At 35.2% G+C, this 24,873-nt stretch overlaps 1 long non-coding RNA gene across 1 annotated transcript in view; it reads left to right on the top strand.

Annotated features, from left to right (window-relative positions):
* The first annotated feature begins 1,093 nt into the window (after nt 1-1,093).
* LOC140527660 (uncharacterized) overlaps nt 1,094-24,873 on the top strand; it is a 78,311-nt gene continuing 54,531 nt past the window's right edge. Inside the window, exons 1-2 of the long non-coding RNA XR_011974889.1 lie at nt 1,094-1,242; nt 2,988-3,280. This is a non-coding gene — a long non-coding RNA (uncharacterized lncRNA). The remainder of the gene's footprint in view (nt 1,243-2,987; nt 3,281-24,873) is intronic.

Below are 24,873 nucleotides of genomic sequence, written 5' to 3'. Positions count from 1 at the left end.
TCCAAGATAGCACAGTACACAGTAATAGCAATATGGTAAGGATGATCAGCTGGGAAAGAATTAGCTACTCTGATCACAACAATGATCCAAGACAATTCCAAATGACTGAAGATGAAAAATACTATCTACCTCCAGAGACAGAACTGATTAGCTCAATACAAATTAAAATATATTTTTTTAACTTTATTTTTATTGCTTTATTTTCTACTATGTTTTCTTTTGGAACATGGCTAACATGGAAATATGTTTTGTATGACTTCATGAGTATAACTAATATCAAGTCACTCACCCCCTCAGGAACAGGAGAAGGGGGAAGAAATGGAAATTCAAAATTTAAAAAAAAGTTTGCATGTAATTGGGGAATTTTAAACAAAATAAATAAAATATATTTCAAAAAAGGAAAGAGTATCTTTTAAAAGGATAAAGGAGTAGGAGCATTCCAGGTGTGGGGAACAGCTGGTGAAAATGCCCAGTCTGGAGACAAAATGTGTTGTACAAGGAACAACAAGAAGACTGTGATTGACTCACAACATATACGGAGAGGAGTGAGGTGTCAAAAGACTACAAATATGAAGCATGGGTAGCTTTAAAATCCAAACTGAATATTTAAAATTTGACCCTGGTGGTGACAAGGAACTACTGCAGTTTATTGAATAGGGGAAGAGGTGACATGGTCAGACCTATTCTATAGGAAGATCATTTTGAGAGCAAGGTTGAGAATGTACTATAGTGGGGAGACACTTGAGGCAGGCTGACTAACAGTGGACTATTGTAATAGTCCAAGTATTAGGTGATGAGTGTCAGGGGCGGAACCCTGATCACCGCATCAACTTACCCTGCCCAGGGGTCTTCAGACGTCTCTGGCTCCCCCCTTGGGGGTCGGGGGGAGAAATTACCAGGCAGAACTCCGGAGGTGGATAAGAGCACATTTATTACATGATAGTCAGCCAGAAGTCCCCCGTCCCCTTCCGTGTTGTGCCTTATATCCCCCAGAACTCGCCCTCCTATTCCAGGTAAGCCCCTCCCCAGTTCCTCCCTGAGGGCGGAGCCCAGCCCAGCACAGAGCCGCCTCCGTGCTGAGGTGGCGATGCCGCGTCAGCAGTGCCACCGTGGCAAAGCCACGTCAGCAGGTCCAGACCCTTGGGCGTCTCCTATCCTCTCAGGGGGGCCCAGGTCCAGAGCGCCCCTCACAGATGAGTACCAGTACCAGAGTGATGGCAGCATTAGATGAGAGAAGAGAGAGTAAGTGAGAGGTATTATAAAGATACAATTGACGGAACTTGAAAAAAGGACTAGATATGGGGAGGGGTTACAGAAATGTTGAGAGATGACAATTACTCCAAGCATAGCGATATTCTCAACGGTAATAGGGGAACTGGATAGAGAAGATGGTTTTAGAGAAAAAGATGCTAAGTTCAGTTTTGGATATGTTGAATTTAACATGTGTTCTAACATCTAGTTTGAGAAGTACAATAAAAAGTTGGAGTTTTCAGACTCTAGGTCAATATAATTGAATGCCAGCAGCTTCTTTGAAACATAGTTTTAGAGAGTTACTTACTATATTGAGCTGTTAGATAACTTTCACAGATTCATGCAACCAGTATTTATGGCTTAAAGACCAGATTTCTATCAATGACTCAACATCATATTTCAAAATTATATCATTAATTTTCCTTTCAATAAGCTAAGAGATCTCAGTACTTAGCAGTGTTACCTGGCTGTCTCAGATACTTTTCTGTTTTCCCCAACCTTTCCAAATTTTGGGTTAGCTTCTGATCATTCACGTTATTCTCAATTTTTCTCCTTGTGACTTAAATGAAAGAATACTATTGTTTAGAATTAATAATTGGAAAAAGTTAAGTTTTTATTCTAAGACCTTTTAACTTATCCATGTTCTACATGCTGTATTTGGAAGCAATGCCTACAATGGAATTTTCCTGCACAAAACAATTTGATTAAAATCAGGGTCAGGTTTGAAGGTCATTACTCTCTCAAAAACTATTTTTTTAAAAATCATCTATCTTTATTATTAGAAGTAACCTTACACCAGTGTTTGTGGGTTTTCCTGAATTTGTTCTTATTCATTCAAGTTCATCTTAATTCCATCTGGAATGGGCCACTTCTTGAGAGTCAGAGTTCATTACCATATGAGGTCATTGAGCAAGACAGAATGGCTATTTGCTGAGTGTCTTGTAGAATGAATTTCTGTTCAGTTACAGGTTGGACCAGATGTCCTCTTAGAAAGATCCTTTCCCATTTTGAAATCCTGTGATTCTAAGAAGGAATTCTTGTGTTTCATGATCACTGTAGCATCGCCATAATAATTAAAGAACCTGGTGAATGGCCAGTGCAGTTTGGATGTCTTAAGAGATAGCATTAGACTGGACTAAGCATGCTAGTAATACTGCTATTGCTCTGAATTTCAAGTATTTCAGCTATGTTATCTCATTTATGAGGTTTTGGGAAAGTATCAGAGCATAGAAGACTGGTGGTTAAACTTGAAGTCAAGAAAATTGTATCATCGTAGATTTAGAACTGGAAGCAACCTGAGAAGTCACTTGACCTACCTCCTAATGGGCAGCCTATAGGGATCCTTGATGCTCCTCTTTCATTTCTTTTTAGGCCTGTAATTTCTTGTTTATTTTTCACTTACAAAAAATGAAGACATTTTGAACAAATGATACAAAGTAATGTGTCATATCACAATGGACAGGTTGTCTCATACATATCTCATAGTGAATTGGTCGTGAAGTATTCAGATACATACTTACCCTCCCAAGTGGAGCCCTCCTCCAAAATGTAATCTATTATTTTTATTCCCTACAATATTAGACACTCCAAGTAGGAAATAAGGGACTGGACTTGACACCAATACATCCACAAAGGAAAAAAAGGGGAAGATGGTACAAGTTAGATATTTCAACTGATATACAGTCCTTTGCAGTTGCTGTAGTCTAATATTTTGCAATCATCTTTCATTTTTGAAGGAGACCAATGATATCATGGGTGATAACTTACAACTGAATAGTATTTGAGGCAGAATTGCACAAAGCTGTCAGCCTCACTGTTCCTGCGTCATTGGACAAAGTGGCAGGACAAAAGTCAAGATGCCTGTTGATGACCCAGGATGCAATGAATGACCTTGGCATCTCCAATGCCTCACCAAATTCTAAAAGTTCCTGCTTCAGCTGCCTTCCTGGCCACTGGAACAAATTGTTCTCATCAGCCCATTCCAGCAAGGAGTCTTCTTGGAGTAGACACCACTCTAACTCACCAAGAGGTTTGTTGGTTTGTCTTCAAACTGGTTTAGTCTATCTGCCAATACGGTTTACTAGGGTATGGCTTCTGCAAGTTATGGCTTCTTGGAGCCACAGGTGAAAACTGGGTAAAAGTGGACACCAGATGTGGATGATCAGCCCTAAAAGGGCTAAATAAAAGCTCATTGATTGACTCATGATAGAGATGTTCATATGAGGCTTGCTTTTACTTGCTATTACTTCTTAAAAGCTACACAGTAAACTCCAATTAATCCAGACAGTTTGGGTAATGATATAGTCTGGTAAACAGCAAATAAATAATTAAATAATTGATGGGATTAGTTAATTAAAGCATACATAATATTTAATTAGTTGTCCCTAGAATTTGAACTAGAAACAGTCAATTTAGACTTGATACAAGGAAAATTTCTTAACAAGTAGAGCTATCCTAAAATGGAATGGAATGTCTTGGGAGGAAGTTCCCTCTCATCAGAGATTTCCTAACAAGTTTGAATGACTACTTATTGGTATGTTAAAGAGATTTTTGCTATATGAATTAGAAGGCAATATTTTTTAAATTAAATTATTTTATTTGTTTTCAGTGTTCTACAATCACTTCCATATATCTTAGATTTTTTTTTTTACCACCCTCCTCCTGTTTCCCCCCTCCTTGCCCACTCCCTCCCTGAGATGGCATACAATTTTATATAGGTTCTACACATGTATGCCTGTTAAATGCACCTTAGTCATGTTGCATAGAAGAATTAAAATGAATAGGAGAAATCTTAAAACAAAACAAAACAAAACATAATACAAAAGAAAATGGCCTGCTTCATTCTGTGATCAAATTCCATAATTCTTTCTCTGGATGTGGAAGTCATTTTACCCCAAGAGTCAACTGGGAATTTTTTAAGTCCTTGTATTGCAATGAAGTACTTACTAAGTCTACCAGAAAAATTCCTGGCACACTGTGGTTGTTGCTGTGTACAAGTTCTCTTGGTTCTGCTCCTTTCACTCAGCATCAGTTCATATAACTCTTCCCAGGCCTCTCTGAAGTCTTTCTGTATAGCACAATAGTATTCCATTACATTCATACATCACAATTCATTCAGCCATTCCCCAGTTGAAGAAGGCAATACTTTCAAAACATCATGTTAAAACTTTTCTTTATACACTTTCTTTTTATATATTTATTCATATTTATACATTTATTATATTTACATGTATATTATATACTTTTATCTATTTTCTTTGTATATGCTTCATTAGTTTGAGAATAGAGAAAAAGAATATTTGTTGTGAAAGAGAATATTTGTTCTGGAGATTCTGAAGGAATATTTTTTCCCCTTTCCTCTTAGAACTATTTTTTAATTTCCTCCTGAACTGTTTCTCTGCTCATGAGAAAAAAATGTTAAATCACATATTTTCTTCCATTTTTTTTCAAATCCATGTTGTTATAACTTTGTTTCATGGACTTTTGATTTTTGGGTGGTCTATTCTACTTTGCATGCAATTTGTGACTTGAGTAAAGTTTACCACTTTGCTTTCTAATCTATTTCTTCCCTTTTCAATTATTTTCTCCAGAGATGTTGCATCATTTTTACTGCTTGCTTAATTTCTTCTGAATATTCGTACATTCCTTGTGGAAAATCCATGTTTTATTTTGAGTTACTTCTTACAGTAGTTATGGCACTATTTTCTCCTGGGTTAGATTTCTGGTCATGTCTAGATTTATAGTTTTTTATTAGCCAAGAGTCTCTTTGCTTTACTCATCTCGGTGGCATTAATTCTTGAATTTGGGCTTTGTACCAGAGAGACTCCTTCAGTACAAATGATATTGAGCTGATTGCATCAAGCCATTAAATATTATCCTATCTCCCCAATGAAATCTATGTGCACTATGGTGAGACTGGCTAATCAACTGACCAAAGGAAATTTAGATGGCTGGTTAATTTCTGTCACCCAGATTATGTCATATAGTTGAATGATCAGGGCAATGAGTTTGCTTATCACTATATATATAATTTAGACAGTAATTAAAGAAATAACATTATTTTGATATGGACTTAAAGAAAGCAAGCAGACTGGATTGCAATTGGGAAACTGTACAATAATTTTAACAATCCCAAGCTGTTCCTTATAGCTGTGATGATGATGATAGCTTAAATGTGTAGAGAGAACACAAAATCATTATATGTACTTTTTCTTTAGCCCTACAACAATTACTATTTTACAAAAATGGTAAATTGAGGCTTAGAAAAGTTACATAATATCATCACAATCATGTAAATATGGAGGCTTTGCCAAAATTCAGTGATATCTTTTGACTCTAAGACCAGTGTACCCATATATTTATAATAGTTAAGTGAATTTTTAAAAATCCTTGAATCACTTGCCTTATTTATTTACCTCAACTACATGGGCCTACAGTAGACATTCACTTATGCAGAACCAAAACACTCAGAAATCTCAAATCACTGGGTTGTTTCTTTTGCATATTCTTCATGAATTAATGAGAAAATAATGGTAAACAAGCTGAGAGGAAGAACTTATTCAACAAAGCAGGTTCTGTAGGATTATAAGATCACAAAAGCAAAGTTTCCTTTAAGCCAGAGAACTGAAAAGCTCATTAAGCTGGCTCTGTCTGTCTGATCAATAAATTCAGCTCCATCTTCATCCACTAGGATGTAACTTTATCAAATTAGAGTTTAAAATTTCTTCTTGTACAGCAAAACCATCTGCAAAACTTGTCTTTCCATCAGTAAGTCAATTAGAGTTTAGTGAGTACCTACTATGTGCTAGACACTGTTAAGCACTGAGATTACATAAAAAAGTAAAAGATAGCTCCTGATTTCCAAGACCTAATATGTAGACACGTATGTACAAACACAGGACATAATGAATGGAAAGAAGGCATTAGCCTTAAGGGGAATAGGAAAATAGTTCTTGCATTAGAGTGGACTTTAGCTTAGAATTGAAAGAAACCTGAAAAGCTAGAAGGTAGTGATGAGGAAGGAGACAATCACAGGCATGAGGAACAGCAAGTGAAAAGGCCCTGAGTCAGGAGATGGGCTATGTATTTCAAGGAACATGAAACCAGTTTTACTGGTTCATTGGGTAGAAGGTAGTTGTCAGATATAAGAAGACTGGAAAGGTATAAATACAGAAGAATACAGAAGGCTTTACAAACCAAACAGAGGATTTTATATTTTATCCTAGAAGCAATAATAGGCCACTGAAAGTTTATTTAATAAGGGAGTGATATGGTAAGTCTTGGGATTTAGGAAGATCATTTTGACAGGTAGGTGGAGAATGGCCTGAAGAAAGGAAAGACTTAAGGCAGGAAGACCAGAGGGCAGGCTATTTCAGGGGACCAGATGTGAGATGATGATGGTCTGCACTAGTACAGATGCAGTGTCAGAGGAGAGAGATGTTATGAAGGTTATAATGACAGTTCATGGCAACCGAGTGGTTATAGGGTAGTGAGACAGATTTCTTTTCATTTCTTTTTAAGTTTAACCCCACTGTGATACTTCTCTTATCTATAATATCTTTGAGAGTTAACTAACTTTTGGTCATATAATTAAAATCTGTGTTCTTTCCATCTTTCCCATAATTTGGAATTAACTTGTAAAAGTTTCCTTTATTCCTCACATTTCAAGGTACATTTTCCTTTGATGTTATCTGAGTCCTTTTATCTTAGTCATTTAAACTTACAAGAATGTATGATTAAACTTTTTACAAGACTACACTTTAATGTCTTCTAAAAGTGTATTATTATATCATTAAATCATGATTAGTTTCTCTAAAAACTTTTCTCAGAGAAAAAAAAAAAGATTATGTATTGATTCTTTTTTTCATTTTGATTCCTATACCAGGTCTTCACCGACAAATATTCTAAGTGTTTACCCTGTGGATTTGGAGAGTAAACAGATAATGTTGTGGAAAGAGCACTGGCCTCCATTTATGCTAAACTAAGTCTCATTCATCAATCCCTGATGCCCAACTTGTCAGCTAGTTAATTATCTGTTCTGGATGACTCTTCATGAACCAGGATAAAACATTTTAGGGTAGGAGGAGGGAAACAGTCAGATGATGATATTCATTCTAAATTCTTTCTGAATAGGAAAGTGTACTCTGGGCCCCAAGACCAAGTCTAATCTCTGCCTAAATAATAATCCCTTTTATAACATACTCCCCCAAATTCAGACTTTTCTTGAACACATCCACTAAGAAAGTACCTACTACCTTCCAAAGAAGTATATTCCACTTTCAAATGGCTTTAATTGTTAGGAAATATTTCCTGGCATCAAGTTAAATTTGTCTCTTTGCAACTTCTACCCATTGTTCCTAGAACACCCTCTGGGGCCAAATTCCAATCCTTTCACATGAAACTCATTCAAATACTTGAAGACAGCTATCATAACTTCCTGGAGCTTTCTCTTCTTCAGATTATACACCCCTAGTTCTTTCAATTTCCTTTCATATAGCATAAATATGAGATCCATCATTATAAAGGATACCCTACTGAGGACACTCTCTAATTTAAAATGTCCTTCCCAAAATATGACATCTAGTATTGAACATAGCACTCTAGATGCCAGATGTGTTCCGACCTGGTTAGAGTAGCGCAGTACTATCATTTTCCTGGAAGTTGATCTCTTTAAATGCAGTATAAGATTCCATTGGCTTTTTTGACTATATGCTGTTGAATTGTTTGGAGCTTGCAGCCCGCTTAACTCCCCAAAGCCTTTTTCAGAGAAACTACTGTTTGTTTAATCATACCACCCCAATTTTATTCCCGTAAGTTAATTGTGAGGCTATAATTAGGGATGAATATGTATATTTATTAATTTTTATTCTTATTGGATTAAATCAAGTATTCTGACCTGTTGAGATCTTCTGGGACAAATAACTGATTCAGTCATCTAGTGTTAGTTATATTTTCCACATCTCTGTCATCTGCAAGTTTGATAATAAAGTCATACTTTATCCAAGTCACTAATTAAAATGTTAGAAAAAACATCTAATATAAGTCAAAACAAACAGACAGACAAGATAGACTGACAGACCTAGTAACCTTCTTTGAGTAAAAGAACAGGGAAAAAGGTACAGATATGGGACAAATCAAGGGCCTCCCCAAGAGGGATTAAGTAGCCAAAGGAACTTGTACATCATAAAAGGTATAATCTTAGATAAAATGTGTTTAGAAATGTATTTAAATGTTGTTGAGGGAAGGCTACTACTTATAATAGCTGGCATTTATATGACACTTAAAGGTTTGCAAAGCACTTTACAAATATTATCCCATTTGATTCTCTCAACAAGTTTGGAAGGCAGATGTTACTATTATTCCCATTTTACAGATAAGAAAACTGATATAGATAGAGGCTAAGTGACTTGCCCAAGCACACATATAGTAAGCGTGTGGTGCTAGATTTGAAGTCCAGTCTTCCTGACACCAGTTGCAGTGCTCTATATACTGGAAGAAAAGGGTGAGATTAATGTCACCACCATATGTTTTCTTCCCTTGTTATAGCTGTAGTTGAGGTGCTTATTATCTCTTTCCTTTATATTATAGCTTATTTCCACCTGATTTCCCTGATGATACTATTTTCCTAGTCTATTCTATCCTAATATCCATTCATTCTTACTACACATAATCACCTAAATAGATACAACTAGACTAAAGTTTGGATCATGTCATTCCATTGATCAAAAATGTTAAATGGCTCCAAATACCTTACCAAATATCCAATAAAGTTTAGCATTCAAGGTCTTCCATAAATTTGACCTATCCACTCATTTCAGTGCTATCATTCAGCTCCTATACCTACTCTATAAATTATTATAACTAGATTTACTACATTACAACCATATTTCTATCCCTTGTTTATGAAGTTTGGGATACAAATACATTTGCAATTGATCTGTATACTAAACAAGAAATGTACATTAAATCCACTTTTGAATTAGATCTTGAAAAAAAGTCAGGATTTCTTCTACTTGAGAAATCAAGCTCTTTCATCACTCAGTTCAGATAATACTTTCTCCATTGAAGCCTTCTTGATCATTTTAGTCATAAATCATTATCTCTCCCGCTTCTAACTCTCAGAGAACTTCATTTATATCTGTCTTGTAACCTAAAACTTTGCTTTACAGTTATAAATGTACATGTTGTATATTCCCTATTAGACTAATTACTTTAAATTAAAACATTTTGTCTAATATATTCACCTTTGCCTCTAATACATCAGTATAGTGGCTTTGCAAACACTCTAAGACTAACATATCTTTCTTCAAAGAAAAATGGTTGATTGAGATTGATTGTGTGTGTGTATTTCATACGGCAACAGAAATGAATTGCCAGAAATTTTTGTTTGCTTTTCTGTATTCAGTGAATAATACATTCATTCACCTAAAGACTTCTATTCTGTCTAAAGCACTGTGCTTAATGCTAAAAAATCTAATTTATTATGTTTCATTTGGATTCTGATGATAAGATTGACAGCATAGATTAAATAAAGTAACATTCCTTACCATGAAAAAGAACAAAAAACTGAAAGATGATTTAATAATTATTTCAGCAAATTCAGGATGATGACCCTGGACAGTACCACCAATCAAAAAAAAAAAATTCTCCTGTAGTCACAAAAGGAAAAGTCTAATATTTCTATGAGACAAGTAGATGGTATAGTGTACAAAGAAGCAGATCTGGAGTAAGGAAGTTCTGGTCTCAGACACTTACCAGCTGTGTGACCCTGAACAAGTCACTTAACCTTTGCTTGCTTCAGTTTTCTCATCTGTAAAATAGGAGTAAAAAATAGCATCTAACTCTTATGGTTGTTGTGAGGATCAAAGGAGATATTTGTAAAGCATTTTGTAGACCTTAAAGCATTATATACATATGTGATTTCTATTATTGTTATTATTAATGAATTAAAGAATTGCTTTACTGTTTTCACAAGAATCAGTTTATAATTTTCAAAAATTATTTTCACTAAACACAATTATTGTTACTTAATTCACTTAATATCAGTTCCTGATGATTTCTTGTATATTTTTATTATGTAATATCACTGCTTGGCATGCAAGAGTAGGCAACAAGCATGCTCATATCCTACTATTTTGGAAATAACTTATCCATTATGGAGATTTCTTGATGGAAAATTTCCTTGTGCTCATTATGGACAACACTTAGTCTTTTAGTGGGGTAAGTCCAAATGTAAATCCAAGGATTGGATTTTGAATGGAATGTCACATGCCTCAGGCATCAGTACTTGGGTCTGTGCTATGTTGCATTTTTTTTCATTCAATCGAGTGGTTGAATTATAATGCAGGTTTGGGGGTAGGAAGGACCATGGCATATATACAGATGAAGAACATATAATTTAGAAAATGATATGGACAACGGGAAGTTCCTGAGAAAGTACAAAAGGAAAATTTGAGAAGGGAGAAAACACTTTCAGTTAAAATTCTGTGTCATTGTAAAATTCTCCAGTGATAAGGAAATGATATCAAACAAAAGAATTGCTTCATTTAATCAAACTAGAGGTAAACCTAGTTTACCATTTGGTTTCTAAAAGTCACATCAACACCTGCTTTGTGGATCTTGGTTTACTTGTTATTCTCACTCTCAAAAAGTTAAAATTAGACTTCAGGATTTCCCAGGAGGATGCACAAGCCAAATTAAAAAGACTTCTGAGGGATGTCATGTAATTCTTCCTAATAATCAATATTTTAAATATAGATTTGGATGGATTTGGGCAAGAAGTTCTTCTGGGCAGACCTCCAGCAATTAGACCATATATTTGTTTTATGCCATCTAATGGAGTAAAAATAAGAAGATTGAATAGACTATAAAAGCCATACATTTTATTGTCTATTCGACCTTAGACATAAAAAAAAATGAGTGATTCACCTTTCTCATATGAATGGTGTTATCTTAAATCTCTTTGTGACAATCCATGAAGAATCACTGACATGCCAAGGGAAGACAGGAATTCTTCTCAAAGATCAGGAAGTTTATACTCAGAAGTTCTGATTCTACTCTACTATTTAACAGAATTTAGAGCTAAAAATTACTTTAGAGATTGTCTTGGCAGATAACTGGTACAGTGGATGAAAAATGGGATATGGAGTTAGATCTGAGTTCAAATTTGGTAGGAGACACATACTAGTGTGTGCCTGGGCAAGTCACTTAACCTCTGTTTGCCTCACCTACCTTCCAGGGTTATTGTGGGGATCCAGTAATTTAATCATTGTAAAGCACTTAGCACCATGCCTGCTGAATAGTAAGTACTAAATGTTAGCTATTATTATTACTATTTAAATTATTTCAACATGTGCCCTTTATTATAGTCAAACTGGCATGTTAGATGTTCCCTAGATAGGGAATTCTTGCTTGAAATTCCTCCATTCCCTTCATGGGAACTTTGACTTCCTTCAAGACACAGTTCAGATGTCAGCTTCTTCATGAAGTCTTTCCTAAACCCAAGACTGTTCCCACTCTGCCCTTCATGAAATTACTTGGTATTATTTTATACGTACTTTGTATTTACTTATCTTTGTATATACTGCCCTCCAGCCCCTAGACCCAACAGAAGCTCCTTGAAGGCAGAGATCTTTGTATTCTCATTGCCAAGTTAAATGCTTTATGCAAAATGTGAAATTCTCTAATGTTTATTAAATTGAAAATTTCTAAAGAATTCATTACAAAGAAAGATGACAAGAAACCGTGACTATTTGCTAGGGAAAACACTGAAACATGTATTCTTTACCCATAGAAGTGTGTAGGATTAAAAAAATAAAAGGACTATTAGATATAGGTACCATAACACATTGGTTACTTTAACAGTGTAACTGTTCTAACAGTGACCCCTTCTTGACAAGGGTCAGATTAGTTTGAATTATTGTTTATTAAGTTAATTTTACATCATAATGTTCAAATTGTCATAAGGCCAACAGCTTTCTACGTGGTTTTATAATAAACATTGGCTGTTTTGGCAGTGAAATACACTCATTTCTGGGCCAGAGGCTACTGCTGTCTCTCCTCTGGCTAAATTTGAAAAGTTGAATTCTAATCCCAGCTAGTGTCTACAGTTGTGCTATGTAGATTAGAAGCCAACTACCATTAATTGCTGCCATGATGGTTGTCTTGCAGAAGGTCAGGGTAATTCTGGGCATTTTCCCTGGCAACCGTAAAGAATTTGTAGGAACAAAGGTATCTTTTCCAGCTGACACAATGTCACTGAGGTCTAGCGCTATCCCACAGAAGCCAAGACCCAGGACATTTCCTATTCATTGAAAGAAGTACCACTGATCCTCAATTGTCTTTTTTCCAATCAAGTTTTCCTTGTTAATACTGAGCAGCTTTTCTCTCCATGTGTATGTGAATACAATCATAATGTACTTTCTTTCTTTAAAAAACAATCCATAAATTTTATGAAGTTTAAAAAAACAGTCATAAAGCAATACAAGCAAGGGGCATGTATGTATCTGAGTTCCATCTGTCATGTCAAACAGGATTGGGGCCAAAACCTATCATTCAGTTTCTAAAGTCTAATAATCACCAAATGTTCATGCAGACCTCTTTGGTTATCCCCTTTACGGTAGAGACATGCAAATATAATCCTTCAGGGACAAAGGAAGGCTTACATGTTGTAATAACAAAAATCAGCTTTCTTTTTGCTTTTCTTTGCTTTCCTAGGATGAGCATATGGGATTTTTACTCATAAAATTTACTTTCTCCAAGTCTCAGAACCCCTTTTTCTCTACTTAACAACAGATTGTGGCTGTTTATTTTGGAAAGAAGTTAGTCACAGTGATTACCTTTGGTTTTTCCCCTTCAGGATGTAGTTACATTAGTCTTGGAAAAAAAGAGCAAGCTCCTTCCTCTTAGCAGAGAGCCAGTGGACCATGGGAGTAAAATTCTGTACATACTTTAGTTGTGGTTACTATATGTGTTTGGTTTTACTTAGTTGTTTTCCTTTGTTACTTTTCACTTGGTGGGAGGGCAAATCTGGAAATCACTGTGATATGAAAACAAAAGATAGCCATCAAACTTATTTCAAAGAAAAAAAGGTGTCATAAAATTTGATTGGGCATTCACTTTGAATGCTACCTATGTTATTTTCCTGGTGACTTCTCCAAATACATCAATGGAAAAAATTTTATTTCCCCTCTGGCCACTAACACTTTAAAGCCTTGTTTTTAACATATTTTCAAATATGAATCAGTCCTACAATACTATTGGGAAAGATAAATTTTTAAAGTGACTTTTTTTAACTTCACATTTTGCTTTGGATTGTGTAAATACAGTTTTCCAAATACTTATATTGTCCTAGTAACAAAAATACTTCCATTTTTTCTCTCTCTCCTTAAGAGTAAATTTCCCTGTTAAAAAATAGTCTTAATATGTTCACATATGGGAATATTTTAAAAATAAAATCAGTTTCTGGGTATGATGATCTTATTTCAGGTAGCAAGGTATTACCATGTTCCCGAAGAGCAAATGAGACAACACATTTAAGATACTTTGTAAATTTTACAGTGCTACATAAATGTCAGCTATCTCGGTTACTTCTACTACTAGCCCTTCTATCCTCGCATGTTTTCTGATACAAATTAAACATTTGTAAAGGAAATAGTTGATTTGTAAAAAAGGGACTAGTAATTAACTAGGATGGTGGTCAATGATTGCTACAAATGAATACATTCTAGGTCATGAACCATGGCACCTCTTTGTAACCACCTTCTCAAAATCACACCTATACACATACAAACACATATATGCATATGTTTACAGGTTAAATTTAACAAACCTTCTAGTATGGAGATGTTTGCTTTGTCAATCTCAAGCTCTCAAAGTATTCCCACTTATCTTTAACATATGATTGGGATTAGTCATAATAAACAACCCCCAAGTCCCCCCAAAGCTATTAAAAAACCCAAAACTATTTTAGAGCTCAAAGGGAATATTACAGTAATAAATTTTGCAATTTTTTTCTTTTTAAAGCACTGACTTCATAACAGCCTCCTGAGATTGGTAGGCTGTATAAGTATTGTTATTCCCATTCTGCAACTGAAGAAACTGAGACTCAGAGAAAGTGATAGATTAATAGAGCAATAGATCTTCAGAGAGTCCCTAAAAATCATCTTCTGCAATCTCTTCATTTTATAGATGAAGGAAGTGAAAGTATCTTGAAAAGATAAAACTAGCTAATGTGATTGCTGAACCACTGTGAATGATGTTTGAAAGATCATAGAAAACAGGAGAGAGAGCAAAAGATTTGGTTAGGGGAATTGTCCTAAGTGAAACAAAAATGATAATTCGGTCTGAAAATTTTAGGTCAATGAGATTTACTTTAATTCCTTGGAAAACTCTGGAATGGGTCATTAAGAGGTGGTTGCTGAACATCTAGAAAAGAATGACTAGATAGAGCCAATCTATCGCTTCAACAAAAACAGGTCAGGCCAGGCTAACCTGAAGTACATGAAGGGTGATGTGAATATAGTTACCAAGGTTTTAGCAAAGCTTTTGAAAAGAAACAAAAACTCATACATTATTATGTAAAAGATGTAGTTACAAAGGGCTAACAGTTTGAAAACATCTGAGGTCAAATTTGAACTCAGATTTTCCTGACTCACTACCCAGAGCTCTATCCATGGCATTACCTAGGTGCCTCTGTATGGATTCATAATTAATTGAATGGCAATACTTAAAAGTAATTATTAATGGTTCAGTGTTAATATGGCAAGAGATCTCCAAGGGAATACCTGGAGGATCTGTTTGTTTGTTTTCTATCTATTTAACTTTTTTTCCTTCAATAACTTATAAAAAGGTAAAGATCTTCAAGTGTGCATCTGAAATGAATAGGGGTGGGGGAAGATAACACAGAAGATAGCAGAGGCAGGATCCAAAATGATCTCTACTGTATAGCAATAATTCTCTCTCTCCCTCTTTTGTGTCTCCACACTCTTAACAATTGTTGAGGGCCCCAAGGAGCTTATTTACATGGGTTATATCTATCTGTCATTCATTTGAAATTAAAATATCTTAGTGTTAGTATGAAAATACTGAAGGATCTTGGGGCATTAGAAATCCTTGGATCACACTTTGAGAACCCCTGGTCTAGAACATTAGGATGGACTTAATACAATAGGGATGATTGAGAAGTCATATATCTGGATTTTAAAATATTATCTTTGCAAAAATAAAATGATCCAGGCATGATTAGACAATAGTTGTTCTTGAGAAGCTACTGAAGTTTTAGTGGGCTTTCAATTAAATATGAGTCAGTGGTGAAATGAGGCAGGAAAATAAATTAAGGAAATATTTTGCTACAGAAAAGGAGGGAATATTTCTCCAGGATTAAGGAGGTCAAAATCCCATTATGGTCTGCCCTTGTCAAATGTCATCTGGAATATTCTGTTTCTCCTCTTCGTATTTCTTTAGGCAGAAGTTGAAAGATTGCTTGTCTGGTGCTATAGTGTAGATCCTTTTATCTACTGATTGAACCAAATGACTGTTAAATCCCTTTCCATTCTCAAATACTGTGATTTTGTGAAAATGAGGCTCAGGGGCAAAAAGAGATACAATCATAGAATGTTACAGTATGAAGAGCTAACATTAAAGATGAACTTTTCCAACCTATTTTCTTTTTCTTTTTTAAAATTAATTAATTAATTGATTGATTTAACTTTTAACATTCATTTAACAAAATTTTGGGTTCCAAATTTTCTCCCCTTTTGTCCCCTCTCCCCACCCCAAAACACTGAGCATTCTAATTGCCCCTATCACCAATCTTCTCTCTCTTCTATCATCCCTCTCTGCCCTTGTCTCCATCTTCTCTTTTGTCCTGTAGGGCCAAATAAATTTCTATACCCCTTTACCTGTATTTCTTATTTCCTAGTGGCAAGAACAGTACTCGACAGTTGTTCTTAAAACTTTGAGTTCCAACTTCTTTTCCTCCCTCCCTCCCCACCCCTTCCCTTTGGAAGGCAAGCAATTCAGTATAGACCAAATCTGTGTAGTTTTGCAAATGGCCTCCATAATAGTTGTGTTGTATAGGACTAACTATATTTCCCTCCATCCTATCCTGCCCCCCATTACTTCTATTCTCTTTTGATCCTGTCCCTCCCCATGAGTGTTGACCTCAAATTGTTCCCTCCTCCCCATGCCCTCCCTTCCATCATCCCCTCCACCCTGCTTATCCCCTTATCCCCCACTTTCCTGTATTGTAAGATAGGTTTTCATACCGAAATGAGTGTGTATTTTATTCCTTCCTTTAGTTGAATGTGATGAGTAAACTTCATGTTTTTCTCTCACCTCCCCTCTTTACCCCTCCACTGATAAGTCTTTTGCTTGCCTCTTTTATGAGAGATAATTTGCCCCATTCCATTTCTCCCTTTCTCCTCCCAATATATTTTTCTCTCACTGCTTGATTTCATTTTTTAAAGATATGATCCCATTCTCTTCAATTCACTCTGTGCACTCTGTCTCTATGTGTGTGTGCAATCCCACCCAGTACCCAGATACTGAAAAGTTTCAAGAGTTACAAATATTGTCTTTCCATGTAGGAATGTAAACAGTTCAACTTTAGTAAGTCCCTTATGACTTCTCTTTGCTGTTTACCTTTTCATGCTTCTCTTCATTCTTGTGTTTGAAAGTCAAATTTTCTTTTCAGCTCTGGTCTTTTCATCAAGAATGCTTGAAAGTCCTCTATTTCATTGAAAGACCAATTTTTCCCCTGAAGCATTATGCTCAGTTTTGCTGGGTAGGTGATTCTTGGTTTTAGCAACCTATTTTCTTGATAGAAGTAACTGAGATGCAAAGAAATCCTACCTCTCATTAGATCAAGCACATTATTAATGACAGAGTTAGCATTAGAACATAAGTTCTGTAGTCCACCATTATATTATCCTTCTTCCTAGAAAGAATGTCAGCTGGAGTTTGTCTCTAGTGTGAATTCATCTGTTTCACTGAGCCTTGCAAGTTTCTGTTCATACTCTTTGCACTAACTCAGGGTTTTACATCCAAGATACAGAATATATAAAAAGGATAAGAAGCTTTTCTTCTAGGACAAAAAGAAGGCAGCCAAAATATGCACCATTACTGACCACTACACATAAATTTTTTACAAGGGCCAACATGGTAAAAAATAAATTTCTGCAGCTGAACAGGTGTGGGTGAAGTGTCAGGAATATTCTATTTCCAATTTGCACTAAAGAAATAAAATATTTGTGCATCAACACTATATGTACATTTGGAAATCTTGATATTGAACAAGTATTTCCTGCCAGTAGCATTTTTGTTCTGACATACATCATCTGAATTAAAAATATTCTTATTTGAGTAATGAATTTGATCACAGTGAAAAACGAGTCATTCAAGATGGTCTGACATGAATCCCAGGTCTCTTCCCTGATACTATTGCCTCTTTAAATATGTCCATTTGCCTTGTTGTAAAATTGGTTTGTGTAAACTTTATTTTTACCCTTTCAACCTTTTACATGATAAACAATAGTCTTCCAAAAACTTTCACAAATAAAGCACATAAAAACAAAGGCTTAATTTACAAATCTTCAGGCTTAAAATGTCAGTTGCATATTGTTGGTATTCCAGCCCTCAGTTTGTATAATGATGATAGTGACTTTCCTTTTATAAAATTCTACAAAAATTTGAAACCTAACTACTGCATAAGCAGTTTTCCTCCCTGTATTTTACTCTTCTATTTTATTGGATTTTTCCTCAACGAGTTCTACAGTGATCTCATAGTTATTATGAGAGACAATCACACTAAGTGTAGTTTCCCATGAATGGAGAGTAGACTAGAACATCTGTTGTGTCTAACTTTGGCTCCTCTTGCTTCCCAAGCTCAAATTCTCAGCTCTGTCAGCTCAATCAGACAGTTCTAAATAGAGTTCTAATGAGTCGGGACTTCCTGCATCCAGTGATTTTTGTTTAAAGTTGTTTTGCTCCTGCTCCTCCTTTTTAATCAAGTTAGTGCTGCAGAAATTTTAGGTTACATGGACATGTGGCTGCCGTTGGATACCAAAAAGGCAGTTTTCAAAGATTTTCATGTTTCTTTAAGAGTGGTAACATGACTTCCACCAAACAGAAATTTACAGATCTTTTTAGATTTGGGAGTTAATTTACTCAGTAAATAGGGGATCCACTTACTCAAGCAAACATTTTATTCAAGTACAGTACCACTCCATTCAATATAATTCATCAATTTTCTTAAATTCCATGATTTCTTCTATATGGGTGGACTCTCTACAGTCACAAGTGCCAGTTTATCTCTGTATGAATTACTTGATTTTCCGGAAAATATAGGATAAAAAAAATTATCACTTGGAGACCAAACTGATATTGAGCTTCTCTGAAATTAACTAAATTGGTTCTTTCATGATAGGTATGTAAGGTGTCACTGGGTCCATACTTGAAACCTTTTCATTTCGATAGAGCACAGTAGAATTGATGTTCTCTGGGTACAGCCTTTGAATATTCAAGATCACCTTTGTGTCATGATGTGCAAATGAAGAAGGAAATAAGCATTATATAGTACTTTAAGATTTTTAAAGTCCTTTGTACACATTATTTCATTTGAGCCTGATATTAAATTTTTAGCTTCTTACTGGCCATCAGTCCAGGAATAAAGACCCTTATGATATTTTCCCCTCCTCTTACACACACAAATACATACACTTACATACACACACACTCCTTGGGACATAACATATTCAATATTACAATGAGGCATAAGGCAGACCTGACATGACAGGATGCATACTTCAGTCATGTCTTTATACCTCTATAACCATATAGCCTGAGGATACCACCAGCAAATCCTTGCATCTGGAAGGACCAGAAACTGGGAAGAACAATCCTTGCACATCAACGTGTTTCAGCTTCTTACTTCTTTCTCAGGAACTTTAGGTCAACTCAAACTCACTTTTGTTACCATGGTGGGCAGAAAAGTCTATATTGTGCTTTGAGTTGCAAGCAACCTAGACAGAATTCAAAGCCAATATGCTTCTAGCAACATCTCTCCTACTAATTTGCTATTCACTGATGCTTTAAAAAAAATAAGAGAGGCTTTTTTAATGAAAAATTAATTTCAAACCCAATACTAAAATAGTAGGCTTTAGTGAAGGTTGAGTCATTTATTTTAAAGAAAAGTTCATGAGCTTTATGACAATGAAGGTTTTATTTGTTTGTTTGTTTGTTCTTGGTAGACCATGCGTTTTATTCCTGCAGTTACAAGTCGTGATCAGATTGCTACAGATTATTGTTTATTGTTGTTATTTATTATTGTTTATTGTTTGTTATTGTTATTATTGTCTGTTCTGAAGAGTTTTAGACTTCTTTCTGTCAGTAGTAATTTGCCATGAACTGAAGCTTTCCATTGGCTATTGGATCAAAGTTCTCTTGGCGTTCAATTGAATTTAAGTATATTGCTTCTAAATTGAAATGTTCTGTTATTTACATTGAGATAGATCTTATTGATTGAGAATTGAGAATAATTTTAACTCAAATTAAATGCATTAGGTGAATTCCAATTAATTTTATTTCAGGAGGATACTAGATTTCCAGTTCCATGACTTGGATCTTTAATAAGGCACTGTTTTTTCACTGAGTTTCTCTATAGGGACTATAGTTTCTCTATAGTTATGAGTCTGACATGACTGGTAACCACTTGTAATGGCAATTTAAGGTTAATAGTAGGCCTCTGACTCTGAAAAATGTATTAATACTCTGAAGTGAGGTTTTACTTTGGTGCTTACTCATTGGAAGTGTTTGGCCAGATGAGACTCTGGGAAGTTGGCAAAGTGTTCCCCAGCTTTGAAAAGTCAGATGTTGGTACTTCTTTCTCTGGTAATTATGTATGTATTGCTTATGGTTAGACAGTTGGAAGCCCTATCTGTTGTGTGTGTGTGTGTGTGTGTGTGTGTGTGTGTGTATGTACTTGATTAAAGTAGATTGTTGACCCCTCAAAAGTTGCTTTCCTCTTAGAAAAGCAGATCTAAGAACTTGTACAGCAGGCCCTCTTGTGTATGTTGGGGTCCTTGCTGTTATACCATTCACTGGTTGCTTTATTAGTGTCCTTATTAAAGTCTAGTGGATTTTTAAGTGTCTTGTTTCCTAATTGAAAGAATTAACTACAATGGAATTAGATTTACCCTAGTAATTGAGAAAATTTCAAAATGTTTGAGAATAAACTAGATGGAATTTGTATCATATCTTGTACTCAAACAATATACTTTTTTATTGGCTGTTCTTTTAGGTTCTGAAAGTTCATATTATTATATTTTAATAAAGTGATTTCAAGAATCTAGCTGTAGGCAGCAATAAAGCATGACCTGGAATTTACCACTCTCTCTGAAATCAATGTTTTAGAAAAACAGTATTGAATGTAACTGTCTTTCCTCTTCATTTAAAGATTCCTCTCTTTTTGAATGAAACAAATACCATCAATTGAGAATGATTCCAGTCAAATAGTAATATGAGTTGATCTCTAGATCCTGTATTATCCTTAAGAAATGTGTCAGATGTCAAATTATTTCTTTTGTTCCTCAAAATTAAATTTTCCTGAATGGTTTTCAGGAGTCCTCTACAGACAACATTCAAACATAAATTAGAGGTCTGGACTTATAATTGAATCAATGTCTGAGAAATATATTGAATTTAACTACCTTACTTCCTGTTGGAGAGATTTCATTATCTTTGATTAAATTCAAATTCTTTTTTTCCTTCTTCTGTAAAGGCAGTATTTTGAAACTTCATCTGCTTTAGGTTGGTCACTTTAAGGCAACTCTCTTCCCACTGAGTATATTTCCCTTTCCTCACTCTCAATCTCCTCCATCCCCATTTATTACCCTTTCCTGCTTATTAATTCTTTTTTTTTTTTGTTCTTTTAAAAAATCTTATGTTGGTTCTGGCCCCCTGGTTTTTTTTCTCTCAGTTAAGTAGGCAAAATCTTCCTCCCCTTCTCCACTTCAAACTTGTTTTGTTTGTTAGGTTTTTGTTCCTTTGTTTCTAAAAAACTTTCCTTGTTTTCTTAATTTTTTCTTTATGGTTTTTGTCTAGTTTGTATATTTTTTCTTTTCAAGATTGTTTTCTTCCTTCTCTAGTCTCTGAATTCCTCACGGAATTACAACTTCTAGGGCACTAAATAGTGCCCTAAATAGTTTCTGTTATTTGTAGAATTTGTCTTGTAGAATTTGTCTCCTGTCCTGTCTTTTTGTTATTATTGTGCTTCACTCCTAGAAATATCAATTTCTACAAGAGAAGGTAGAAATGTTGCACCCAAGGTAGGACTTTGCTTGTCCCTGATTGTGCAGTTTCTAAGTGAATTATAATAAATATTCCCTCATCCTCCATGAAATCTCTCTGGGCCCATGCCTTTCTGCTCAAGTTCAGAGGTCTCCAAGAGTCCCTATCTCTTGAGGCAAGATGCTCTTCATAAAGGCACTTTCTCAGAGGTAATATTCTCTAAGCACCAAATCCATGAAGATTATATTTGTCATAAAGTCCCTGCTTCCAGTAAGAGTATCTCCCACCACAGAATTGAGAGTTCTCCCTTTATTTTACCTTGTTTCAACCACTCCCTTTGCTGCCTCACCTTCTATAGACTTTTTTCTTCCTGAGATACTAGACCAATTATTTTCTCTTCATCATTTACCATTTACTTTATTACAGTATATCACGCATTCACAACTACCTTCTTCTTCCTCTCTCCCCTATTCTGTGAAATTTAGTTAGAATTCTGTAGCTTAGATTTACAAATTAATGAATTGCCTGTAGTTGAAATGCTGTGCAGTTCAGTTCATGATGATTGAGGTCTGTTCCTCTATCATCAGTTCTACTTAAATTTGATTCTTATTTTTCCTCCTTGAGTACTTTCAGAAATAATTTTATTAACAGTACCTCTGCTGTTACTTTGTTGGTAATGTTTTTAATCCTATAAATGTGTTTTTATTTCTATCTTTTTTTCTTTTTCCCCTTGTGGAAATTTATTCTATTACTGTCCTTTCCTAGATTTCTATGTTTGTTTACCTTTCTTATATATCTGTTATCAATATTTGTGATGCACAATCTTGGAAATCATTGTAGTGTTTTGGGAAGATCATTGGGTTAGAATTCTGTGATACTGCTTACTCCTTTAGGGCATTGGTTTCTTTATCTATAAAATTAGGATGCTGAGTTAGATATACTCTAAGGTTCAGCTCTAAAATTCTGTGATTTTACAATATGTCAAATAAATTACTAAAATACAAGCTTCAGATCAAGTCTTGTCATTTTCCCTTTTGGGAATGTTGCAGTTACAAATCCATCTTGATTTCTGTTTCTAGGCTCTGAGCTGACATTTCTTTACGTAGTCATTTCATTGAATGTCACATAGAAAAGCAATACAAAAGATGGAAATATTTTCAATTAAATAATACATTCTATTTGTAAATTATTGGTTTCCTCAAGTTTTTCCCCACTCCAGTTCATCCTAAAGCATGAATTTTACCATGTTACTCCCCTCCCCACTCAATAAGCTCCAGTGCTTCCCTACTACCTCAAGGATCAAATTACATCTTCTACTTGACTTTAAAAGCCTTCATAACTTGGCTTTTTCCTACATTTCCAGTCTTAGAATTTACGCTTTCCACCCACATTCATCTATATACTCTTCGATCCATTTCACTGGCCTCTTTGTTTTCTTCCCACAAGATACTCCATTTTCCAATTCCAAATATTTTCCCTTGTCTCCCCTGCCTAGAACACGCTTGCTTCTCCTTTCCACTTCTTACTTTCTCTGACTTTCTTCAAGACTCAGCTAAAATCCCATCTTCTATAGGAAGCTTTTACCAATCCTCCTTAAATCTTCCTTCTGAGATTTTCCCAAAATTATCCTATGTATTAAACAAATCTTAGTTGTTTACATGTTTTCCACCATGATATTGTGAGCTTCTTGAGAGGTGGGACTTTTTTTTTTGCCTTGGTTTACATTTTTAGTGATTAGTATGGTGGATGGTCCATAGTAGGTGCTTAATAAATGCTCATTAACTAACTATAAGTCTATCTTCTATCCCTTGGTGGTTGTTCTGCCTCTGTCTAATCTTGGATTATTTTGAACACTGATCCACAGTGATAACTCTATATTCTACAGTGTGATCTTGTGGGTATAATCAGTCTCTATATAAATACCAAACCCAATCACTTTACTTTAAAAGGAAACCTCTAAAAAGTTTCAGACATAAGGAAAAAGAGATCTCAGACATTCCTTAAGATTAAAGCAACATCTACCTGATTCTAGCAGAGGGTGCTAAGAGATGACCTGTACTTAAAGTATGGGAAGCAGAGTCTGTCCTTTATATCTGAAAAGATCTGATTAACTAGGTTAACTAGTTGTAGCTAAGTGAAATTAAACCCATTTATATATTTGACACCAATATGAATTTGCCTTTATTGTATATGGAATCACATCTAAAATATTGTAGTATAGTGGACAGCATGAGATTTTAATTTTGAATCTTATCTCAGGAAGGTAAGAAAACTGAGACTCAGAGAGGTCAAGTTACTTACCCTGGGTCACACAGACTCAATTTTCTCATCTGTAAATCGAAGATAATAATAGCACTTACCTCACAGGATTGTGTTGTGGATAAAATGAAATAGTATGTGAACTGCTTTACATCACTTAAAGGATATAAATATTAACTATTATAATTTAAAGAGGTTGTAACATAGCAAACTTGAATTTGCTTTGGGAATTTTCTAGGACCGAGCAACAATTCTCATTGCATTTTATGGTGGTTTTAATGATAGTGTTGGGTTTTTTTTAAGCCCAAACTGAGGTAAAAAGTGTTTTACCAATGGGGCAGCTAGGTGGTACAGTGGATAGAGCACCAGTGCAGGAGTCAAGAGCACCTGAGTTCAAATCTCACCTCAGACACTTGACACTCACTGGCTGTGTGACCTTGGGCAAGTCACTTAACCCCAACTGCCCCATCCTGGGTCATCTGCAGTTATCCTGATAAATATCTGGTCACTGGATTTAGATGGCTCTAGAGGAGAAGTGAGGCTGGTGACCTGCACAGCCCTCCCTTACTGAAAACAAAGCCAAGTGCAAGTCATGTCATTATTTATCTGATGGCATGGTCTTCTTCGGGAATGAAGGATGAACATATACACATAGTTGATACATGTTTAGGATAAACATCAAAAGGCATACTTTAAAAGAGTGAGTAATTGCTAAAATTTATATATTGCATAGTTCTGCAACAATCCTGTGAGATAAATACTAGTATGATTTTCTTATCATTGAGGAAACTGAGGTACAGAGAGGACACTTGACTTGCCCACTGTCACATTGATAATAAACATGAGAGACAAGTTCAGATCTAGTGCCTTTCCTACTATGCAATACTATCTTTCTTACCGATAAAGTACAAGTACTATAGAAACATGGTGGCAGTGATAGTCATTGTAAGGCATGAAGGTCAAGGAAATATTCCAATTTCCTTTGACTCTTCACTGGATACTACCAAGAGTTACACCCAGATTGCAGTGGGAGAAGTTAAAAGACAAAAATAATTGAGGGAGTTAAAACATAAATCA

The sequence above is a fragment of the Notamacropus eugenii genome, chromosome 1 (genome assembly GCF_028372415.1).
Source record: "Notamacropus eugenii isolate mMacEug1 chromosome 1, mMacEug1.pri_v2, whole genome shotgun sequence".
Taxonomy (NCBI): domain Eukaryota; kingdom Metazoa; phylum Chordata; class Mammalia; order Diprotodontia; family Macropodidae; genus Notamacropus; species Notamacropus eugenii.
This window is presented reverse-complemented; position numbering and strand designations above follow the sequence as displayed.